The 23890-nt window shown below is 37.0% G+C and overlaps 1 protein-coding gene across 2 annotated transcripts in view; it reads left to right on the top strand.

The window, feature by feature from the left end:
- Positions 1 to 2802: 2802 nt before the first annotated feature.
- The window catches only part of LOC121315615 (kelch-like protein 29), a 135214-nt gene continuing 114126 nt past the window's right edge, over positions 2803 to 23890 (top strand). Inside the window, exon 1 of one of the 2 annotated variants that reach the window (XM_041249861.1) lies at positions 2803 to 3127. The gene's annotated coding sequence lies outside the window, so the exon portion shown is untranslated. Of the gene's footprint in view, positions 3128 to 3364; positions 3429 to 23890 lie in introns of those variants that run through there. The other variant, XM_041249862.1, reaches the window with a different exon arrangement.

A 23890-nucleotide genomic window follows, 5' to 3' on the forward strand; every position in this document is an offset into this window, starting at 1 on the left:
GTTGGTTTTCTGAGAAGAAGCTGAGAGTCCTTATGGCTGAGGTCACTCAGCATGAAGCGTAGTTGTTTGGAAAAGCCTCAGCCAACATCAGTTATGCTAGTATCCTTAGGAAATGATATGTATTGGCCTGACCCTTTTTAACATAACATCCAGAAATTTGCTTAGCAAAGGTGGATTGGGCTATTGCCCCCAACCATTTCAACTGTGGTCTAAAAGGACCCAGAGGCTAAGTAATGTAGAGAACACAACACTTTCACATGTCTCTAGATTGACACTGGGGTCTACCTCTATTCAACTATTAGATCTAGGATGACCTGTGGAGTGAGACGATAAAGCTTTAGCACTGCATCCTCCGGCATCCCAAACAAAGTGACCGTTCTTCGTTTTGCCCTTCTCCTCCAAACGTGTTCCTGTCTATCCTCATCAAGAGTCAAGTGTCGCCACATCAGGAAGCGTACCACAGAAGCCATCTTGAAGCCAATGACAGGTCTCTGCAGGTGTGTGCTTTTATACAGCTCTTAGTTACTCACTTCTACAATGGTTTACACCTTGTAAGAAGAGGTGTAAAGTTTTTGGAGGGTCAGCAATTGTGCAAGGCAAAATCCTTACATCACATTATAATGTTTGCGCCCACTTAATATCCAGATCCCACCGAATTCCATGCTCTTTTCTTCATTTGAATGCATTTCAATATAATTTTAATGGATTAATGATGGCAAATTTGATAGCAGGTGCAGAATGACAGGTGGACACCATTCTTTACATACACCACATTTGTAGCGATCAGTAAAATCAGACTTTACGCCTGCTAAACACGACTTACGGCCACATTATGGGGGTTTTGCACCCGCAAATCACTTTGAGCGTATCCTTATGTTTACCCCTTTGTCTCATAGGCTGGTAATTTCATTTTTATTACTAGTAAAAAGGAAAAAAAAAAGGTTGGTCATAATCTCTGAAGAATGAGACTCAGAATCAGGAAGCTCCAGAGAAAGCATTAATGCACATGTTTATTAACAAACACAAAATAAATAAAGCAAAGAAACATGAGCCAAAATAAAACCAAATTTCACTGGAGGTTTATTTTTAACCCACTGTGCCAAATTACAAATCTGTAATTATGGAAAGTTACCTATTAGTTGCCAATTCAGTAAAACTCCAGAAAGCCATTCCCTTGTCATATATTTTCATCAGCCTCCTAATCTCCGTAAATTGTTTGTAAGAGATGAATTGAAACAATCTGTTACAAATCCTGTACCTCACCACTCTACCCCATATAACCCGTGAGCATGTTGAATAATCTATTACTTTCAATAGCACCACAACAAGTAGAAGCTACAGTATAGAACAGAATATAACAATGTCATTTATGTTATACAGTGCAAACACCCTGACTGCAAGAATCAGCATGTGGGTAAAACCACCAATGACCTGCAATGACCTGCATACTCATTTCAGAAACCTTATTTGCAAACATGTGTACGCTTGATTTATACAGTACTTTAAACTTGTAAGATGTAAATGTATAGCAGGAATGCTACCCTTTTTGCAGGCCTCCAGCTCTTACCAGTGCACTTATAACATGGCAAATGTCAAGCTGTTTCCTGTTATTTTATTATTTTATATTATATTATTATTATTATTATTATTATTATTATTATTATTATTATTATTATTATTATTATTATTATTGTATTTTATTTGATAATATAAGTCGCATCGTTTGACCTTTGGTCCAATCATTAGATGAAAATACTGTACATTTGAGAAGAAATAACGTGTTTAAAACGATCATTTTATACGTTCAGTTGCTATAATTTTACTGTGTTTAGTGTTCTCACATTGTCATGTGTATGGTTTATTTTGCATACATACAACTGTCTGCAAAATTATGAATGTCAAACATAATAAAATATGTTTCATGCCTTTCATGCAAAATTAATCCAGAAGCATTTGAAAAGGTCCAATTGAAACTGAAAAGCATGAGAAAACTTGGGTTTTGCATGTCTAACTCAATCAAGTTAAAAAGAAACTAAACAAAAGCTAAATATCAATAACTCAAACTACAGATAACCACTACTTAAATGTTTCTATCTATCTATCTATCTATCTATCTATCTATCTATCTATCTATCTATCTATCTATCTCTTTATAGGTATTAATACACCCCCCCCAAAATAAAAATTAAAAAAAAATTAAATAAATAAACACATAAATACACTTTATTAGATTTTTTTTTTCCTATTCCTGAGAGCAGTAAGATTCCTATAGCTTTTGTATCCATCACAAAATAATTACCAGTGATTGTACATACAGTAAATATAAATGTATGCATGGTAGAGCAGATATTTTCTTTGGCAAAACAACGCTTTAAATTGTAACGTCTATTCCAGTAAAGAAATGTGTGTTGATACCAAATACAAACATGATGTTGACATTTATTTCAATTATAGAATGTATTATACTTCGGAGCCCCGCTGTAGTCTGCACATACATAGCACGGGCATTGTGCATAGGAGCATATATGGTACGCTACCCCTGGTTCAGGGAACACACAGTTTGCCAACCCTGGCTGGTGGCATCTCCAGTTGCAGCCTGCTCAAATTCCTGACAGCTTATTTTCCCTCATAATGTAGCAGTTTAAGAATGTGTGCTGTCCTTGCAAGTACTCACGTACCGTGTGAACCTTGGCAAGCTCTGGGTTAAGCGTGAACTTCACTTTATGGCAGATGAGCGGCGCTGCGCTTCTCTGAGTGGGGGTCTGCTGAAGGGGGAGGAGCAGACAGAGTAAAACAGCAGCGCGGTCTGTGTCACCAGGCATTCGCACTACAGGAGCATGGTGCTTTATACGAAAGGTTCATCAGTTCGCTATTGCACCACGAACCTCCTATAAACAACAACAGTAGTTCATAGCAGGGGCAAAGGAGATCAAGACACCCATAGAAGACCGATACCTAGCCGTGAGCGAGGAGATACCCAGCTAGAAACAGAAGCTAGTTTAGCATGTATGCCATGCGGTGAAACAACGGGTTTTGCTGTGAAAGGAAAAGCTTCCAGAATCCACTGAGCCACACACAACACAAGGACAAACGCCGGGGCTCCATCCGTACTCCGCCGAGCGGGGAGGTAAGGGAATCGGGGGCATTACTTTCGGACCTGGTTGTACAGTGTTTGGTTCACATGTGCTGGTGTGGCAGTTTGTGGAGTTATTGCATTTTGGATTATAATTTAAATGACCCGTGTGTTGTATTTTATTGCGATGAATGTTATCCATGTTGTGGGGTGTATGGTTTATGTGCCTCCCTCCGTGGCGCAGGCGCTGATGGTTTTTCTTTAAAAACTTCCTGCTTGTCAAAGTGTGGTGTAAAGTGAGAGGCAGACCGAGAGAAGATCAGTGAACAGCAACTTCTGCATACAGACACATACTGTAAGTTACGGCAGTGAATATTTATACTTGCATATATAGATGCATGTTTTCGGATAAGCTTCTTTTTTTTTAATTCAAATGATATTCGCACTGTGCTGATTTACGTATTTGAAATTGAGTAATGGCTTTTAATTTCCTGTGTGTCGATTTATTATATTAATCATAACAATTTAATACAAATACGGTGACAAATGAAGTGCTATCGCTCTTCTCGTGTGTTGATTGCTTTTTGCTGTCTTGAGTGAAATTGTCATGGCTGTCGATTTGGCAGCATGGGCTGTAAAAGTGTAAATAGTTGACTGTTGTATACACTGTAGGAGAGAATGTATTTTCTAAATATTTGAGTTTGTTTTAGTCTATTTGGTTATTTATTTCAAATTGATTTTCCTTTTGGCTCTGTTTTGAGTCCTGGCTGAGTTCTGTAAGTCGTCCGATCGTCATCGCGACTCAACGCCTTGTCCTAGTCATGATCTAGCCTGTACAGTGCTACGATAGATTGAAATTATTATTATTATTATTATTATTATTATTATTATTATTATTATTATTATTATTATTATTATTTTGTTACACATGTGGCTAACCGAAGCTAAACATACATACACACAATATATATATATATATATATATATATATATATAATATTATATATAGATATATATATATATAAATATATATAATGTATTTCTAGAGGAATGCATACACAATTAGGAACATGGTCTGGATGGCAACATATACTTAGGGCAAGTGCGAACTGACTTTGAAAGTAAACGAACCCTGAGGCAGCTTTTTGAAGAGACGTCAAGAGGCCAAACATCTAGATATTTTGTGATGATGATTGATCTTTCACTTACACATTTTAAATTATTTTTGGGATGTGAGAATGCTGATAGAAATTGATTAATCTACTTCTCTTCAGATTCGAGGGCACGCTTGTGGAACTATTTTATTACGTTTCAGAAGCATAAGATATACAGCATTTCTTAAGTTTCTTTATTGTGCATTGTGCCAAACATTTTAAATACAGATTTCTCATACGGTATTGGATTCAGTATGAGCCTACTCTTATACGCAAGCCCCAAACTTTTAGATTAAAGGATTAGGATAGATCCATCAACAAAAACTTCTTGGCTTTCATTAGTGTTTGATGGATTATCAGTGCCCAAAACACCATATTAAATGGCTCAACAGTTAAATCTTATTCCTGAGATACTTGCCAGTTTTATATTTTTGAAATGTTTAGTTCTCCTCCCAGGACTGTTTAGTTCTGCACAGATTTATTTTAGCACTGAAATGTGTAACATTTTATTTGAAGCAGTTCATGGCTCATTAACTGACAAAATCCCTTTTAATTATAATGTTCAGCACTGACAGGAGTTGTAAGATTATTTGCAAGCTACTATACTGTAAGATATCCTAGCAATGTTCATTCTATTCTTGGACAACTATTGTATTTATATGCATTTAGATTTACATTAAGACATTGTCATTGATATAGGCTGCTTGTAAAAATGTAATTAGAAACTGTTTGCATCACAGTACTGTGCATGGCTAATTCTAAGCTTAACTGTAAGAATAGTCTTTGTTTTAAACCATGTACTGTAATTAGTGGTTGCTGAATAATGGCTTTTAAGGTTTGGTAGGTTAGAAAACAAAATAAGCAAACAACCTTCTGGAATCAAAGGTGATATTTAAACAAGTAAGTCTGTCAACGAAGCACTGTGAAATAACACTGTGTAATAATTTTTTTTTTTTTTTGTTCCTGGGTAGTAAGTGTTATTTCCTAATTGCTTATGACTCAAAAGTATAGAAAATGGCTATTATTCCCCACAAACTTTGCTTTTGTGACCAGGACAGTGATATTTTGAAATATCACTATTTCCAATGAGAAAAACTACTCACTTCCAAATCTTTTGTAGTCATCTTTGTATTACTTTAGTATAAATACATGTTAATTTGGATTAATATGTTGTTTTTTTCTGACTTTATGTGAACGAAAAGACACACATTTGCCCGTTTTCCCATTGGAAATAGTGATATTTTGAAATATCACTGTCCTGGTCATAAAAGCAAAGTTTGTGGGGAATAATAGCTATTTTCTATACTTTTGAGGCATAAGCAATTAGGAAATAACACTTACTACCCAGGAACAAAAATTGTGTTACATAGTGTAACGAGAGAAATGGCAATTCTTAATACAGTGCACTCCATTTCTAATAATCACTGATATAAGAATCAACCACATATAGTGATCAAAACCACTGGGACAAAATCATTTCTATACCAACCAATGTAAATTAATCTGCTTGTTAGAATCAAGCAATCCACTTATAAGAATAATTTAGGGGCAAATTGACCACATGTAATACAGTTCTGTATCGAGTGCAGTGACGTGTACAGCCAATAAGAGCTTTGCATCTCTGTGTAATGAAAAACTGAGATTTGTATCTTAACAGAAAATAAATATGCCACAGATGCTTTAATGCAGTGGTATTCCTGACAGAAATACTGCAGTGTGATGTTATTTTAATTCAAAGGTCATTACATGTAACACCGCACTGCAGTTAAGCTAGGCACCCTCACGAGACGATCGCTTCTCAAGTATACTGTAGTAAAATTGGATTCTGCAGCCTTGGGTAAACATAATCGTGATCATATAACAAGTTGCTTACCCACGAGAACTTGTGCACCATTGACATTCGTATACTGTATTTAAACTGCTGACCCGTAGAGGTGCCATTGCTAACTGTGTGCTAACAATGTGATGTGGCCGAGGGCAGTGTATATGATCAGGCTGGAGTCTTGATGCAGTTTAAAACCGGTGTTGGTTTTATTTCACTTGCAGTGCGATGGGGAAACAAACAAACAAAATAAACCTAGCTTTCGGTGGGAGCACTAAACGAAACAATACTTTGTGTTGTTCCTGTGCACACATGCGGGAACTCATGACATCTAGTGGTCAACCTGTTACACTGCAGGCACAAAGCTTTTATTCTCAGGCTAACATAGTGATTGTGCAGCACTTCACCAATTTAATCATATTGGTCCGCTTTTAAGAATCAACCGCTTATAAGAATCTAACTATCTGGGATGGATGTGATCCTTATAAACGGAGTGCACTCTACTAATATACAGTATATTGGCATAACTTAGACACTTGCTGACCTATGGTAAGTAATGGTTGTGCCAAGCCTTTAAAACCTTATCAGAACTAGCCTACTTATTTTTAGTGGCAGAATCTCATTAATAAAATATGGGTATTGAGGACAAATGTGATCCCTACTTCATGAAGTCATTCAGCCAACCATTCACAAGCCAATAATTTGCATAGGACCTTAAATCCAAGAATTGTCTGCTCTTTTGTAGGTAACACAGGGATGTGCAATTCGTATCGTCTGACACCCGGGACAACACGTTTGCTGTTTATACTTTGCCCGTCAGGCAAGTAATTAAAATATGTTTGTTCTGTTGCTAGAAAGACACCCCAAAAGCACAAAACATTTTTTTAAGTGTTTACATCCCACTCTTATCAGTTCTGATTGGCTAGCTGTGGAAGAAACTGGCCTTCTGTTGGTTACGAAGAAATCCAGAGGTGGCTGCCTGAGAACCTCTGGCAAATTCTTTTTAACTTACAGTATTTAAGTTTTTTGTATATTAACAAATAAATGATAATGCTTGCTTAATACGTGAACCTGACATTTAAATGCAGCAACCTAGTAAAGTTACAAAAATCAAACACACCATAGTCACTAAGGTATTAGTGGAATAGCAACTTTGTGGTCAGGAGTGTACTGGGATGTTTAAAAAAAACAACCAAAACAAAACAAACAAAAAAAAAAACATTTAAAGACAAATGTTCTCTGGCAAAAAATGTAATGATTTTTTTATTTCGATGTTACTGTTGCTAACCTAGTTTGCCATTTACCACATTTACAGATTTTTTATTTAAATGCTATATTTAATATATGTAATCTCTTACTAGAAGAGAAGCGATATTAGTTATTTATTGGACATTCTTAATCCATGGATTTGTGAAACTGTTACAACATGAAGATTGACAAATAAAATAAATAAATGCTTATATAAGAGATTATCTGTACACTATTTTAATATTGTTTTAGAATAATACAAACTGTAAATCTCATGGCAATATGTTTATGTATTAATTCATGTATGTATTTATTTTTCAGTGATAGTAGTGCAGGGAAAGAATGTATTGTATCTGTGATGCAACAAACTAAAACACCTGTACGCTAAGAGTTCAATTCAGCTTAGAAAGAATTGAAAAAAACAGGCAGAAGCTATTTTTATATTTGAATAGCTCCCAAGTAGTGCTTATTATAGTTGTACTCTTAATATGTTACTTACATTTACTAACAACAAATGTGTTCCAAACTGCACTGAAAGGGACATTTCCTTAAAGTATGTTATACATTTGTTGAGGTGAGGTGGGGTCACAGGGACCCTTTTTTGTATCTTGAAGAATTTAGTGGACCCATAAAATACAAGGCTAGATTCGCCCACATTAATAACTAATTGATTGATTGTGTTCACTGTTAAATGAAACCAAAATCCTGCAAGTTATATTCTGCTTTTTTGTGTGTGTTTTGTGTGACGGGAAGGGGGCAAGTAGATTTTTTTTCTAGCATTTTGTCCCTTAGATAAGTGTTTTCTCAATATTGCATACTGTAGCAACAGTTTCATAGAATTATAGAATATAGTTATGAGCATTTATAACATTGGCTAGGTGAATACTGGAACTGTATGGAAGTATCCAGGGACGATGCAAATTAAGTATGCTGTGGTGTCTATAAAATCACTCACTATCCTCATGCTGTCGAATGCATCCTATGGTATATACTGCATTAACAATAATTGAGCTCACATGGGAGGCAGAAAGGGCTGCAAAGGCACCCCACATACACATGGTTGGCTTCTAATTTAAAGCAAAATAATGGGTTGCATTATTATTTAAACAGTTCTGTAATGAATAAATGATGTTTTAATGTGCTGAATAATGCGTTTTTTAAAATGCCACAAACCCAAATATAAACTACCAAAATAAGTATTTAGTTGTACTTGAAAACTTCTAGTAAAAACCAAACATTTTGTCAGCACATACCTGTGCTTTTAATATGAAGTTGCATTACGCCTAAAAAGCATTATCATACTTTTTCAATAACTGCACTGTATCAGGAAATAAGCGGGATACTGTAAAGAATACAGTTATCAAATATAATGCTGGAACCCATGTATTTTATATATATATATATATATATATATATATATATATATATATATATATATATATATATATATATATATATATATATATATATATACACACACACACACACACACACACACACACACACACTGAGTGTACAAAACATTAGTAACACCTTCATAATATTGAGTTGCACCCCCTTTTGCCCTCAGAACAGCCTCAATTCGTCGGGGCATGGACTCTACAAGGTGTCGAAAGCGTTCCACAGGGATGCAAGCCCATGTTGACTCCAGTGGTTCCTGCAGTTGTGTCAAGTTAGCTGGTAGTGGATCTCTACTCCGAAAAGCTCGTTTCAAGTCATCCCACAGATGCTGAATTGGATTGAGATCTGGTGACTGGGCAGGCCACTGCAGTAAACTGAATTCACTGTCATGTTCGTGGAACCATTCCTGGACAATCCTAGCCTTGTGGCATGGGGCATTGTACTGCTGAAAAAATTCCATTAGCAGATGGATACACTGCTGCCAGGAAGGGATGCATCTGATTGGCAGTGATGTTCAGATGTCATGTGGCATTCAAACGTTGCTCCACTTTTATCAAGGAGCCCAATGTGAGCCATGAAAACACACCCCACACCATCACACCACCACCACCAACCTGCAGTGTTGACACACAGCGTGATGGATACATGTACTCATGTGGTTTTCTCCATACCCTAGTCCTCCCATCAGCGTGAAACAGCAGGAACCGGGATTCATCAGAACAGGCAGTGTTTTTCTAGTTCTCCAGTGTTTTTGTTCCTTAGCCCACTGCAACCGCAGCTTCTTGTGTTCCGCTGAAAGAAGTGGAACTCTGTTAGGTCCCTGGCACCTACTACCATACCCTGTTGAAAGGGACTTTTGCCCATTTACCCTCTGAATGGCACACATACATAATCCATGTCTCAATTGTGTCAAGGCTTAAAATTCCTGCTTTAACCTGTCTCCCCTTCATCTACACTGATTGAAGTGGATTTAACAGGTTACATCCAATAAGGGATCATAGCTTTCACCTGGATTCACGTCTTCAGTCTATTTCATGGAAATAGCAGGTGTTCCTAATGTTTTGTACACTCAGTGTGTGTGTGTGTGTGTATGTATGTATGTATGTATGTATGTATGTGTGTGTGTGTGTGTGTATACTTTGAGGTGTGTTTCAGGTCATTATCTAGCTGAAGAATGAAGGACTGCCCAACTAGCCGTAATCCTGATGGAATGGCATGCCTCTGAAGTATGCTATGATAGCCATGCTGGTTGAGCTTGCCATGGACTTGGTAAAGATCACCAACTCTGTCACCAGCAAAGCAACCCCAGACCATGACACTGCCTCCTCTATGCTTGACAGTGGGAACCACACATGCAGAACTCATGCGCTCACCCTCGTTGCGTCTTACAAATACTCGGCGGTTGGACCCAAATATTCCAAATTTTGACATACAGGTCCATAAGACCGACTTCCACTCCTCAAACGTCCAGTTTCTGTGTTCTTTGGTCTAGGCAAGTGTCTTCCTCTTAATCTGCATTCTTAATAATGGTTTCTTTCCAGCAATTCTTCCAGTTAGGGCAGCTTCATGCAATCTCCTCAGTTGATGTTGAAACATCTGTACGTCTAGTAGCATTTATCTGAGCTTGTATTTCAGTGGCAGTTAATCGCTGGTTTCACAGACTTGTGACTCGATTGAACTTGTTCTCTAATTCTGAGGTCACCCTTGGCCTGCCTGACCTTGTTTGGTCCTCATGAGTGCCAGTTTCTTCAAATTGTTTGGTCTTGGCTACAGCGGTTACAGACACTTGCAAAGTTCTTGCGATTTGTCTTAAAGATTGACCTTCATTTCTTAAAGTAATTACAGACTGTCTTTTTTCTTTGCTTAACTGAGCACATTTTGCCATTTTCTGCTCCCTTACATTCAAGAATGACAAACGTGTGCCTATGCTACCAATGTTTATAGTAATCATGGACCTTCACCTGTTAACAATAATTGGTGACAAAAGTTTAATTAGGTAACATGCTAGTTAACTCAGAGAACATCTAACAAAGACACTTTTATACTTAGACCAGTGTTCTAACACCATGTTATACACATTTCAGACTTTGAACTGACTTGGGCTTCAGACTGAAATCCCCTTGCTTTGGGTGACCATTTCATTAGAAATTGACAAGATTTACATTTTCATTTAAAAATTACCTTTTTGAATGCAGTTCACTTATGATTATCAGCTTATGTAAGTACACGTATCATCATATAATGAAATATTAAGTGTTTATAGACAAGTTTATAGAGTTAAAAGCATAGATAATCATGAAAAACCTGGTTTCAAGCAGGTGTACTCAAACTTTTGACTGGTACTGTGTGTGTGTGTGTGTGTGTGTGTGTGTGTGTGTGTGTGTGTGTGTGTGTATATATATATATATATATATATATATATATATATATATATATATATATATATATATATATATATATATATATATATATATATATATATATATATATATATATATACACACACATACATACATACACACACACACACACACACACACAGTGACTTGCAAAAGTATTCAGACCCCTGACCAATTCTCTCATATTACTGAATTACAAATGGTACATTGAAATTTCGTTGTGTTTGATATTTTATTTTTAAACACTGAAACTCAGAATCAATTATTGTAAGGTGACATTGGTTTTATGTTGGGAAATATTTTTAAGAAAAATAAAAAACTGAAATATCTTGCTTGCATAAGTATTCAACCCCTGTGCTGTGGAAGCTCCCAGTTTGCACTGATGAAAGAAATTGCCCAAACGAGGACACAATTACCTTACCATCGGCCTCCACCTGTGAACCATTAAAGTTGCTGTCACATTTTCTGGATAAAAACCCCAGTGTTGAAGGATCATTGGTAAGGCTGTGAATCTGAAGGAAATGAAGACCAAAGAGCATTCTACAGAAGTTAGAGATAAAGTAATACAAATGCATAGATTAGGGAAAGGGTACAAAATAATATCCAAGTGTTTGGATATCCCAGTGAGCACAGTTGGATCAATAATCAGGAAGTGGAAGCTGCATCACACCACCCAGGCACTGCCAAGAAAAGGCTGTCCCTCAAAACTCAGCGTTCAAACAAGGAGACTTGTGAGAGAAGCTAAAGAGAGGCCCAATCACTTTGAAGGAGTTACAGAGTTCAGTGGCTGGGAGTGGAGTAATGGTGCACCAGTCCACCATATCAAGAGCTCTGCATAACACTGGCCTATATGGGAGGGTGGCAAGAAAGAAGCCGTTACTCAAAAAGTACCATCTGGATGCACCTCTGGAGTTTGCCAGAAAGCATGAGAGTGACCCAGCTGCGATGTGGGAAAAGATTTTGTGGTCAGATGAGACCAAGATAGAGCTTTTTGGCCAAAACTTAAAGCGCTACGTGTGGCGCAAACCTAACACTGCCCATGCTTCAAGACACACCATCCCTACAGTGAAGTATGGTGGTGGCAGCATCATGCTGTGGGGATGTGGGGAAGCTATAAAAAATGCTAACAAGATGCTCGGATACATTGTGAAAAGTGTTGAATTTAAATCAAGGGAAGTAATGTTAAAACTGTACAATTCACTAATAAGACCTCATTTTGAATATTGTGTGCAGTTCTGGTCACCTCGCTATAAAAAAGATATTGCTGTTCTAGAAAGAGTGCAAAGAAGAGAGACCAGAATTATTCCAGGCTTAAAAGGCATGTCATATGCAGACAGGCTAAAATAATTGAATCTGTTCAGTCTTGAACAAAGAAGACTACGTGGCGACCTAATTCAAGCATTCAAAATTCTAAAAGGTATTGACAGTGTCGACCCAAGGGACTTTTTCAGCCTGAAAAAAGAAACAAGGACCAGGGGTCACAAATGGAGATTAGACAAAGGGCCATTCAGAACAGAAAATAGGAGGCACTTTTTTACACAGAGAATTGTGAGGGTCTGGAATCAACTCCCCAGTAATGTTGTTGAAGTTGACACCCTGGGATCCTTCAAGAAGCTGCTTGATGAGATTCTGGGATCAATAAGCTACTAACAACCAAACGAGCAAGATGGGCTGAATGGCCTCCTCTCGTTTGTAAACTTTCTTATGTTCTTATGTTCTTATGTTCTCATCAGCAGGGACTGGGCATCTTACAATTGAAGGAAGAATGGATGGAGCAAAATACAGGAAAATACTGCAAGAGAATCTGCTTCAGTCCGCTAAAAAACTGAAGCTTGGGAGGAAATTCACCTTTCAGCAGGACAATGGTCCCAAGCACAAGGCCAAAGCAACATTGGAGTGGCTCAAGAACAAAAAGGTGAATGTCCTACAGTGGCCCAGTCAAAATCTTGATCTCAATCCCATTGAGAATCTGTGGCACTATTTGAAAATTGCGGTCCACAAGCGTCGTCCAACCAACCTATCATTTAACATATATAGCAAATATGTTAAATGATTACTTTTCACAAGTTTTTACAAAGGAAGATACTGACAACATGCCCCACATGTCATCCAGTTCCTGTCCAGTTTTAAATAACTTTAGCATAACTGAGGCAGAAGTGTTAAAGGGACTAGGAGCTCTTAAAATAAACAAATCCCCTGGGCCGGATGAGATCCTCCCAGTAGTACTTAAAGAAACGAAAGAAGTAATTTACAAACCGCTAACCAAGATCATGCAGCAGTCTCTTGACACAGGGGTGGTACCGACAGACTGGAAAATTGCAAACGTAATACCGATCCACAAAAAGGGAAACAAAACTGAACCAGGTAACTACAGACCAGTAAGCCTGACTTCTATTATATGCAAACTTATGGAAACTATAATAAGATCCAAAATGGAAAATTACCTATATGGTAACAGGGTACTGGGAGACAGTCAACATGGTTTTAGGAAAGGGAGATCGTGCCTAACTAACTTGCTTGATTTTTTTGAGGATGCAACATCGATAATGGATAATTGCAAAGCATATGACATGGTTTATTTAGATTTCCAGAAAGCTTTTGACAAAGTCCCGCACAAAAGATTAATTCTCAAACTGAACGCAGTTGGGATTCAAGGAAACACATGTACATGGATTAGGGAGTGGTTAACATGTAGAAAACAGAAAGTACTGATTAGAGGAAAAACCTCAGAATGGAGTGTGGTAACCAGCGGTGTACCACAGGGATCAGTATTAGGTCCTCTGCTATTCCTAATCTACATTAATGATTTAGATTCTGGTATAGTAAGCAAACTTGTTAAATTTGCAGACGACACAAAAGTAGGAGGAGTGGCAAACACTGTTGCAGCAGCAAAGGTCATTCAAAATGATCTAGACAAGATTCAGAACTGGGCAGACACATGGCAAATGACATTTAATAGAGAAAAGTGTAAGGTACTGCACGCAGGAAATAAAAATGTACATTATAAATATCATATGGGAGATATTGAAATTGGAGAAGGAATCTATGAAAAAGACCTAGGAGTTTTTGTTGACTCAGAAATGTCTTCATCTAGACAATGTGGGGAAGCTATAAAAAAGGCTAACAAGATGCTCGGATACATTGTGAAAAGTGTTGAATTTAAATCAAGGGAAGTAATGTTAAAACTGTACAATGCACTAGTAAGACCTCATCTTGAATATTGTGTTCAGTTCTGGTCACCTCGCTATAAAAAAGATATTGCTGCTCTAGAAAGAGTGCAAAGAAGAGCGACCAGAATTATTCCGGGCTTAAAAGGCATGTCATATGCAGACAGGCTAAAAGAATTGAATCTGTTCAGTCTTGAACAAAGAAGACTACGTGGCGACCTAATTCAAGCATTCAAAATTCTAAAAGGTATTGACAGTGTCGACCCAAGGGACTTTTTCAGCCTGAAAAAAGAAACAAGGACCAGGGGTCACAAATGGAGTTTAGAAAAAGGGGCATTCAGAACAGAAAATAGGAGACACTTTTTTACACAGAGAATTGTGAGGGTCTGGAATCAACTCCCCAGTAATGTTGTTGAAGCTGACACCCTGGGATCCTTCAAGAAGCTGCTTGATGAGATTTTGGGATCAATAAGCTACTAACAACCAAACGAGCAAGATGGGCCGAATGGCCTCCTCTCGTTTGTAAACTTTCTTATGTTCTTATGTTCTTATGTTCTTAACCTGAACAAACTGGAGCAAATCTGCCCAGAAGAATGGGCCAAAATCATACCGACACTGTGTGCAAAGCTGGTACTTACTTACCCCAAAAGACTTAAAGCTGTTACTGCAGCGAAATGTGGCTCTACCAAATATTAATGTGTGGGGGTTGAGTACTTATGCAAGCAAGATATTTCAGTTTTTTATTTTTCTTAAAAATATTTTCCAAGATAAAACCAATGTCACCTTACAATAATTGATTTTGAGTTTCAGTGTTTTAAAATAAAATATCGAACAGAACGAAATTTCAATGTACCATTTGTAATTCAGTAATATGAGAGAATTGGTCAGGGGTCTGAATACTTTTGGAAGTGTGTGTATGTTTGTGGGTGTGGGTGTGGGTGGGTGTGTGTGTGGGTGCGCACAGATGCAGTTTCACTGGTAAAACAAGTATTTATGGATAAATAATTTTAGAAGCTATAATGTACACCATGTCTACGTCTCCTGCAGCAACTCAACAATCTATTCTGCCAGTAAGCAGGAGCTTTAATTATGGTATGTGAAAAATGTATGTTTGCTGTAACCCTCAGAAGGTGAAAGATTAGGCAACTCCTGTTTCCTGACGGTCAAGCACGTTCAAAGTCAAGGTAAGCGATCAGAGTTTAATCGCATATAAGGATAACCTGCGATCTTCAAAGACTAATGAGATCTGCTTATTTTAACCACACTGGGTTGCATTTTCACCCCTTGCCTCCGATAAAGGGTTAGGGATTGTTAGTGGAGTGATTCTTTAGACTTTGTGCTATACTAACTTAATAGAACCAGTTCCTGTGTATTTAACAAAGCTGTTATTTTTTTATTTAATAAAGCTTTGAGTTTAACATTTTCTATACATGTCATTAAAAAAGGTCAGTGTCTTATTCAGTGAAACTGGAATCTGAACTTTAGCACAAACTATCAGAATCGGGAGGTATTTGAAGGCCTGTACATCCACTGAGTGCACATAGGAAATATTTGACAAACATACCATAGGTCATGGTTACTAATGTGTTTTTACATGAGACGAATGGCTCTACTTTTGAAATTGTAGCTGTGGGGTGGGGGGTGGGGATTGGATTGGATGTCACCGACATGCAGTACAGAAGATATCTGTGTATCCCAGCCATTGCACTTTGCTGCTCCCAGGTGTGTTTTCATGTCATGGGGATCAACCCACCCCCTCCTTTTAGCAGCCAATCTAAAAACTGCTACCAATAAACCCCTCTCTTCTGTAAGGTTTGCCTGAATATTTTTGTTTCAGGAAAAAAAAAATATACACTTAAACCTTCTGTAGCGCCCTTATGTTTTCGTTAGACCATTCCCTTAACAGGCACAAATGAATGCATACAAACCAGGTAATACAATGGTGTCCTTTCTGCCACAAGTAATGGCCTAAACATTCTTCTATATATCAATACTTTTATAAATATTTTGTGGTGGCTTATTTTTTTTTTCTTGGACACAGATGCAAACAATGTACCTTTATTCTTTATTGTTCTATTTTTTATCCCTTCTGAAAAATGACACAGTGATACTGTGGCAGCTCTTGAGAATTTCAGAATCTGTCTGTCCATATGTATGTCTGCTGCATATCCGTTTTGTGTTCTGAGGATGCTGGCTCTAATCATGGTGATTGCTAGGGATTTACAGTAGACTGACATGGTTTGTTTTATCAACGAAAAAGATGTATTGCAAAGCAAGTGACAACAGTAGATGATTTATAGTGAGTGCCAAAGGCAAGCCATTTTAAAGTTGGTTTCAGTGGTTTATTTATCCCATTCCCTCAGAGCAGTAGTAGAAATGCTGCGAGGCATACAGCCACCCATATTCAGGCACTTGCCTTTCCTAATGCAATTGATTTCCTCAGGTTTTGTAGATGATTTTCTCTTTCACACTCTTTCTTCCCTCATATCAGACTTCAGCCAAACTTGCAATTCATTTTGGAATGCCCTAATCAGATCTCTTCCACTCTAATCTTAGGAAGATGAATCAATGGTGCCAAGTATATTATTATTATTATTATTATTATTAGTACTCGTAGTAGTTGTTGTAGTTTATGCTCAAAACTGGAGAAATAATCTTTTACTTCACACCTAAAAAGCAGCATCTAATTTATCAATATGCGATACATTCCATCTTCCATTTAAACATTATACAGTAACTCGGTTATTGTATTCTTTTTAATAATGGTGGGCATTTAGCTATTTGTGTAATTTTTTCTTGCTGTCTGCTGATTTTCTTGGAAAATGAAATACACTTTGTGTTATGCCTCTGAAAGTAAAATGACCCCTTTGACTCAGGTGGCTAAGGTTAGGGTTAGAGTTTGGCCATTTTAATTAGTAATGCCAAGTGACAGCCAATGTGGTTATATTTCTATGTGTGATCTTATTGTAACATACCCTATAAAGTACCTGTTTTATTGGTTGTTTCAGGGTTTACAATAAGCCTATATCACAAGCAGTTTTGCACAATTTATTGTTAGATTCCAACAGTCTATTGTAGGTTTGCTGCCTTTATATAAAAAAAAGGCCGCCTGTAATGACTTTATTCAAACAAATTACAAGCGACACAACTTGCTGTACGAGGAGAAGTCGCTTGCAGTCAGTTGTCAAGGGGTGGCTGTTTCTTACACAATTTTTAGCATCTATTATACAGTATGCTGGAGTGTATTAACATGAAGGAAGACAGGTAACCTTTAGGTGATGTGATTACACCGAAAGCAACATGCTTTGCATGCAAATACACACAGGCATAGCGGGGGCTAAAAATAGGAACAGCAGGTAGCTGGTGGGTTTTCTGTCGGTTGGAATGCCATAGATTGCTTTCAGGAATCTATGATTTTCAATAAAGCCTGGCAGCTGAAGGGAATCATTTAGAATTTATTGTCCCGTTTTCTTTAGTTTTTACATTGTATGTTTTGATTAGGTGGTACAGTACAAATGGTGGCAACACAACTTTAATGATACTGTGTTGTATTTAAAACGCTTTCAGTTGTAGCTGTATTTTTTAAAGGATGCATCTCGTTTTAGAGTCTGACATTTGCAGTTACAGTACAGTAAAAGGACCGTTCTTGCTGACAGTACCTCAGCACGTGGCAGTGGCTTAGTTTATTGCACATCTGGATAAGAACTACTAGACCGTAATGTAAAACAAAGAAAAGTATGTACATTTTTTATACTGGTAATAGAACTACTGGGAATTAAAATATGGATTGTAGATTTCTTTTGACCCGATTGGCCAATATTAGGTCCCTAATATTTCTAATCTGTTCCAAATCAATCTGCTGGAAAATATGCAAATACAGTGTTAATTTATTGTGTGCAGTACTTTTTTCCTGCTTGATGAAAGTAAATCTCTGATCTAGTACAACACCTAAACTAAGAAAAATAATAAAAAATATTGAGAAAAGTGTTTCCTGTTACCACAACAGTAATAGCAGCTAGCTAGACAAGTTGTAGAAATCAAACAACTGGATGCAGACTGATTTACTTTCAGCATATTATAATAACAGCTCTCTTCTCCAACAAACCGCAACATTATGAACCCATTGTGATCAAGTTACTGAACAAACAGCACAATTACTATTAACTCATTTAGGCTACTAGATCTTTTTTATTTGTTTAATTTGCTTTGCTTATACATTTTAGAACTTAAATATTGAAACTATACAAATACACATCCGTGCGCTGAAATCCTCCTTTAAGAAAAAAAAAAAAAAGAAAACAGTTACAGGTACTTGTATTCTTTGACGGGTCACAAATCATGTTCACTTTTGTGTACGAAGTAACTGAACTGAAGAACAGCTCCGTGCAAGTAGAAGTGTTTTTTTAATTTTTTATTTAATTTTTTAAAATTATTTATTGAGTTATGTAGACTATTGGAAATACCTATAACTCCACATCATCCACCACTGGGATACTGAAGCCTGAAAGCTACCAGGCCACATACTCTGAGCAAACCGTATTACTCATGAAGTATTGAGTAAAACGGTACTATTAATTTGCAGTAAAACTTAGTGCTGCATAAAATCCCCTCCTACACCCCAACAAAAAAATATAAAAAAAGACGAACAACGTAATGTGTGTGTGTTTTTTTTAAACACAAACCTTTTCTAATAGCCTCTGTCTTTGGCTCATGACATTTTAACAGCAAAAGGCAGGCCTTCCAGATGTTGTTAACCTTTCGGTTCTGTTGCTTAATTATTTCCTATTAGTACTACAGTAACTTCAGAGCTAGTCTGCAGTCTAGTTTATTTATTTATTTTTTGTTTGTTTATTTACATTTTATAATGACAACACAGTAAAATTCAATGGCAGGCATACAGCACATCTGTTTTCCTATTCTAAATAAAAAGCCAGCTTGTTTTAAATGCCATCTTCCGACTGAATGAGTTGAGGCCGCACACATCTGTGGCTACTGCTGAAATATCATCACTGTCGGAAAGTGTCCACAACCAGAGTGGATTAGATTATCCTTCACTCTGCATTTAATTTAAAGATGCCTGGTAAAAGGAATAGGCAGTATATTGAAAAGGTGATAGCCAAAATCTTAAAAGCTAGTGGTCCTTTTCACTGGGTCATTTTTATACTTATTTATTTATTATTATTAATTTTTATTATTACAGTTGTATACAAAAATATATTTTAAGAATTACAGTACAGTTAAGAACAAGATACAAAATACAGTGATTTCAACCCTAATAAAAGCAAGTACAAAACACAGTATGATTTGATATCGGGGCAGTTCAAGAGCAAGTGTTGAAAGTTACATCAGGATTAGATACAAGTGCAAGTGAAATACAAGATACTACAGATTGGCTTAAGTGCAGGATTAAATACAGTAAAATAGGGAGCAGAGAAGTGCAAGTTGAAGTGCATTAAAGGCAGAGTGCTATGTTGTCCAGAAGGGAAGAGTTGAGTTTTACAGGTACTGTTGAAGAGGTGTGTCGTGAGGAGGCTCCGGAAGGTGGGCAGGGAATGGGCAGTCCTGACACCCGAAGGAAGGTCGTTCCAACACTGCGGGGTGAGGGTGGAGAAGGAGCAGGCTCTGGAGGCATATAATTATACTGTATAAATGTATAATTATATGTTGCATAAGTGTAATTATATATTGCATAATTGTATACTTATGTATTGTAGGCCTATATGTTTATTAATGTAAGTGGACATTTCTGGAGTACCTCTTTTTTTTTTTTTTTTTAATAGCTCCCATACTGTACTTTTTAGTAATATTTTATTAAAGATAAGCTGGCACTATCAGTTTAAAGGAAAAAAAAAAAAAAAAAAAAACACAGCATATGATTGAGATGAATGTGTATAAGATAGCAGTTGGCTTCTGGAAATAATTAGAAATGATATTAAAGCCTCTCTTGCACACAAGCTTTGCTCAATATAATGCCTTCACCAGATGTGTCTTCTATGGTGGTGGGTTAATAGCAGTTGGGCAGTGCTGCCACTTCCATTTTGATTTGAGAGAGGCATGTTTATAGACATTTTTGGGCAGAGGGTGTTAAATGTTTGATTATTTAAAAATGAAAATAAATTTTCGTTTGTAAGAAGAAACCTGCAGTTGTGTATGTATTGGTGAAGCAAGGTCAAGTGCTGTATGTGAAGGTGGCATATCAAATTGAATATGCTTTCTCGGGGGGGTGGGGGGGCTGGGATATCATTTGAATCCTATTAAATGCTTAATCCTGTTACTTTCACCCAAAAAAATGGCAACAAGTTTTTGTTTATATTTCTGCTTTGTTTGCATGGTTATTATCTAGGACTCATGGGGACAGCAGCACACAATGCAACAGGTTCTCAAGGGGCAGACAGGAAGGCCTTATCTCATTAACAACACAAAGGTGTTCTTTGTCTAATCTGTGCAGGGCTAAGATTCGATCAGCAGGGAGCACATGGCTGCACGTTGGAGATTGGATTACACTGATCAGGGAGGAATGGAATGTGGATTTAGATTATTAATGCCATTTTAGCTACTAAACCCAAATGTAAAAACAGACTTTATAGGAACAGTGTCAAATGTCAAAATTGACTGGCTTTATAAAGCTGTTGCCATATTTTTTATTTTTAGTATTCATTGTGGTAATTTTATGGCACTTGTAAGAAGCTGTTAAATGGCTAAGGTGATTATAGCATTGTCAGGACTTGCAGAGAAACATACCGGCGTGTTTCAGTAATCATACTGCAGTCTATGTGTACAACAAATAATTGCATTACATCTTTCTGTGTAACAAAACATGCAATCTATATATTATCACTCTTCATTTTTAAAATCATATTAAATCACTTATTTTGAATTTCTATGTCTCAGCGATGCAAACCCACTTACTGATTGACAGGGCTGAAGATGAACGGGGCATCCTTTTAACGTTTTTTTCATCACACTCAGAATTGTGTTAAATCAAGCAGGATCAAACTTTTATATTTAGTGAAGGTTACAATTGTATTTTTTTATTTCTTGCCATGAAAACTTGAGTCACACTGTGGGCAGGCCACTGCCTCAATACAGTCTTTGCAAAACAAAACAAATAGCTTCCACTGGTTGCCCTACTGCGTGCGCTAGGGTGTTGACAAGCACACATTACACCTTTTAAGCAAATGTGCAAATTAAAAAGCAGCAAACTAGCAACTACTGTACCATGGGGATGAGCTTGGACTCATTTGTTATATTTGTTTTATTTATTTATTTTGTAGTTTTCCTTATACTTAACGTCAACATTATAGCAGACTTCTGCAATATAATTTTGTAGTTTATTTGATTACATGATATATATACAGCTCTGGAAAAAATTAAGAGACCACTGCAAAATTATCAGTTTCTCTGGTTTTACTATTTATAGGTATGTGTTTGGGTAAAATGAACATTTTTGTTTTATTCTATAAACTACTGACAACATTTCTTCCAAATTCCAAATAAAAATATTGTCATTTAGAGCATTTATTTGCAGAAAATGACAACTGGTCAAAATAACAAAAAAGATGCAGTGTTGTCAGACCGCGAATAATGCAAAGAAAATCAGTTCATATTCATTTTTAAACAACACAATACTAATGTTTTAACTTAGGCGCAGAGCAGAAGGAAGCAGAAGTAGAAGTTTTCTTCCAGGACAACCTTGTACTTGGCTTGATTCGTGCGCCCTTCACAAAGACAAATCTGCCCGATTCCAGCCTTGCTGAAGCACCAAGTCCAATTTTCAGCTTTGCCCAACACCTGGTCGTCTGATGGTTAGACGGAGACCTGGAGAGGCCTACAAGCCACAGTGTCTCGCACTCACTGTGAAATGTGGTGGAGGATCGGTGATGATCTGGGGGTGCTTCAGCAAGGCTGGAATCGGGCAACTTTGGCTTGAATCAAGCCAAGTACAAGGTTGTCCTGGAAGAAAACTTGCTTCCTTCTGCTCTGACAATGTTCCCCAACTCTGAGGATTGGTTTTTCCAGCAGGACAGTGCTCCATGCCACACACCCAGGTCAATCAAGGTGTGGATAGAGGACCACCAGATCAAGACCCTGTCATGGCCAGCCCAATCTCCAGTCCTGAACCCCATTGAAAACCTCTGGAATGTGATCAAGAGGAAGATGGATGGTCACAAACCATCAAACAAAGCCGAATTTTTGCGCCAGGAGTGGCATAAAGTCACCCAACATCAATGTGAAAGACTGGTGGAGAGCATGCCAAGACGCATGAAAGCTGTGCTTGAAAATCAGGGTTATTCCAGAAAATATTGATTTCTGGCGCATGAATCAAGCCAAGTACAAGGTTGTCCTGGAAGAAAACTTGCTTCCTTCTGCTCTGCTCCCAAGTTAAAACATTAGTATTGTGTTGTTTAAAAATGAATATGAACTGATTTTCTTTGCATTATTCGCGGTCTGACAACACTGCATCTTTTTTGTTATTTTGACCAGTTGTCATTTTCTGCAAATAAATGCTCTAAATGACAATATTTTTATTTGTAATTTGGGAGAAATGTTGTCAGTAGTTTATAGAATAAAACAAAAATGTTCATTTTACCCAAACACATACCTATAAATAGTAAAACCAGAGAAACTGATAATTTTGCAGTGGTCTCTTAATTTTTTTCCAGAGGTGTGTGTGTGTGTGTGTGTGTGTGTGTGTGTGTGTGTGTGTATATATCTCAGGGTTCTCCACAGGCTTTTTCAACCTGATCCGCCCATCTTGCAGATGCTACTGTGCATTTAAAATTAAGGATTGATTATGCTTCTAGCAGACTAGAGTTGAAGGACAGGTTTTCTGTGTTAAGCACTTCAAGAGGCTAAAAAGTAAAAAATGACTGCTAAAAAAATAACCAATTATTTTCAAAGCAAAAATAGTGACAACGAATACAGGGGGTCAAAATAAGCCGGCGATCGGCGCAATCCACTGCCTAATACTAGTTTTGCACCGGCTAAGTTATATAAAAAAAAAAAAAAAAATTGTTAAGATTATTATTCCCTGTTATATCAGTTCAGTAATTTTTTTGCCATTATAATATGACTGTTAGGAGTGTGTGTGTGTATATATATATATATATATATATATATATATATTATATAATCTATGATATCATATATATATATATATATATCTATATAGCTATACACATGCACCAAAAAAAGCATGTTCTTGTTGTTGTGATACTGTAACAATATGAACCCAAGTGCTTGTGAGAGATATTGATGTTCATATATAGAGACTGTATGCTTTTAAGAAGAAGGGCATATTGCGGATCGAGCGTATAACCCTATGCATAACCCTGATTATCAGCTGACATACAAATGCTTAAGTGCAGAGGTGCTGGATTATTACACTCCGGTTTCATGCAACAGTTATGGTGGTGTCCAAACATGTGTGAGTACATTAAAAAAAAAAAAAATGTAGAACAGCAAGAAACAAAAATAGATGCTGTGCTCAATATGGAAAATAGATGCTGCCAGAATAATATTGTGTAGGGGCTGGCAGTGAATCCTGTCCAAATATGTAATTGGTAGATTCTAAAGCCAATCAGTTTAGGCATATTTAGAACTGTTGTGTAGTTTTTAAAACTGAA

Source organism: Polyodon spathula, chromosome 5, assembly GCF_017654505.1.
Source record: "Polyodon spathula isolate WHYD16114869_AA chromosome 5, ASM1765450v1, whole genome shotgun sequence".
NCBI lineage: Eukaryota > Metazoa > Chordata > Actinopteri > Acipenseriformes > Polyodontidae > Polyodon > Polyodon spathula.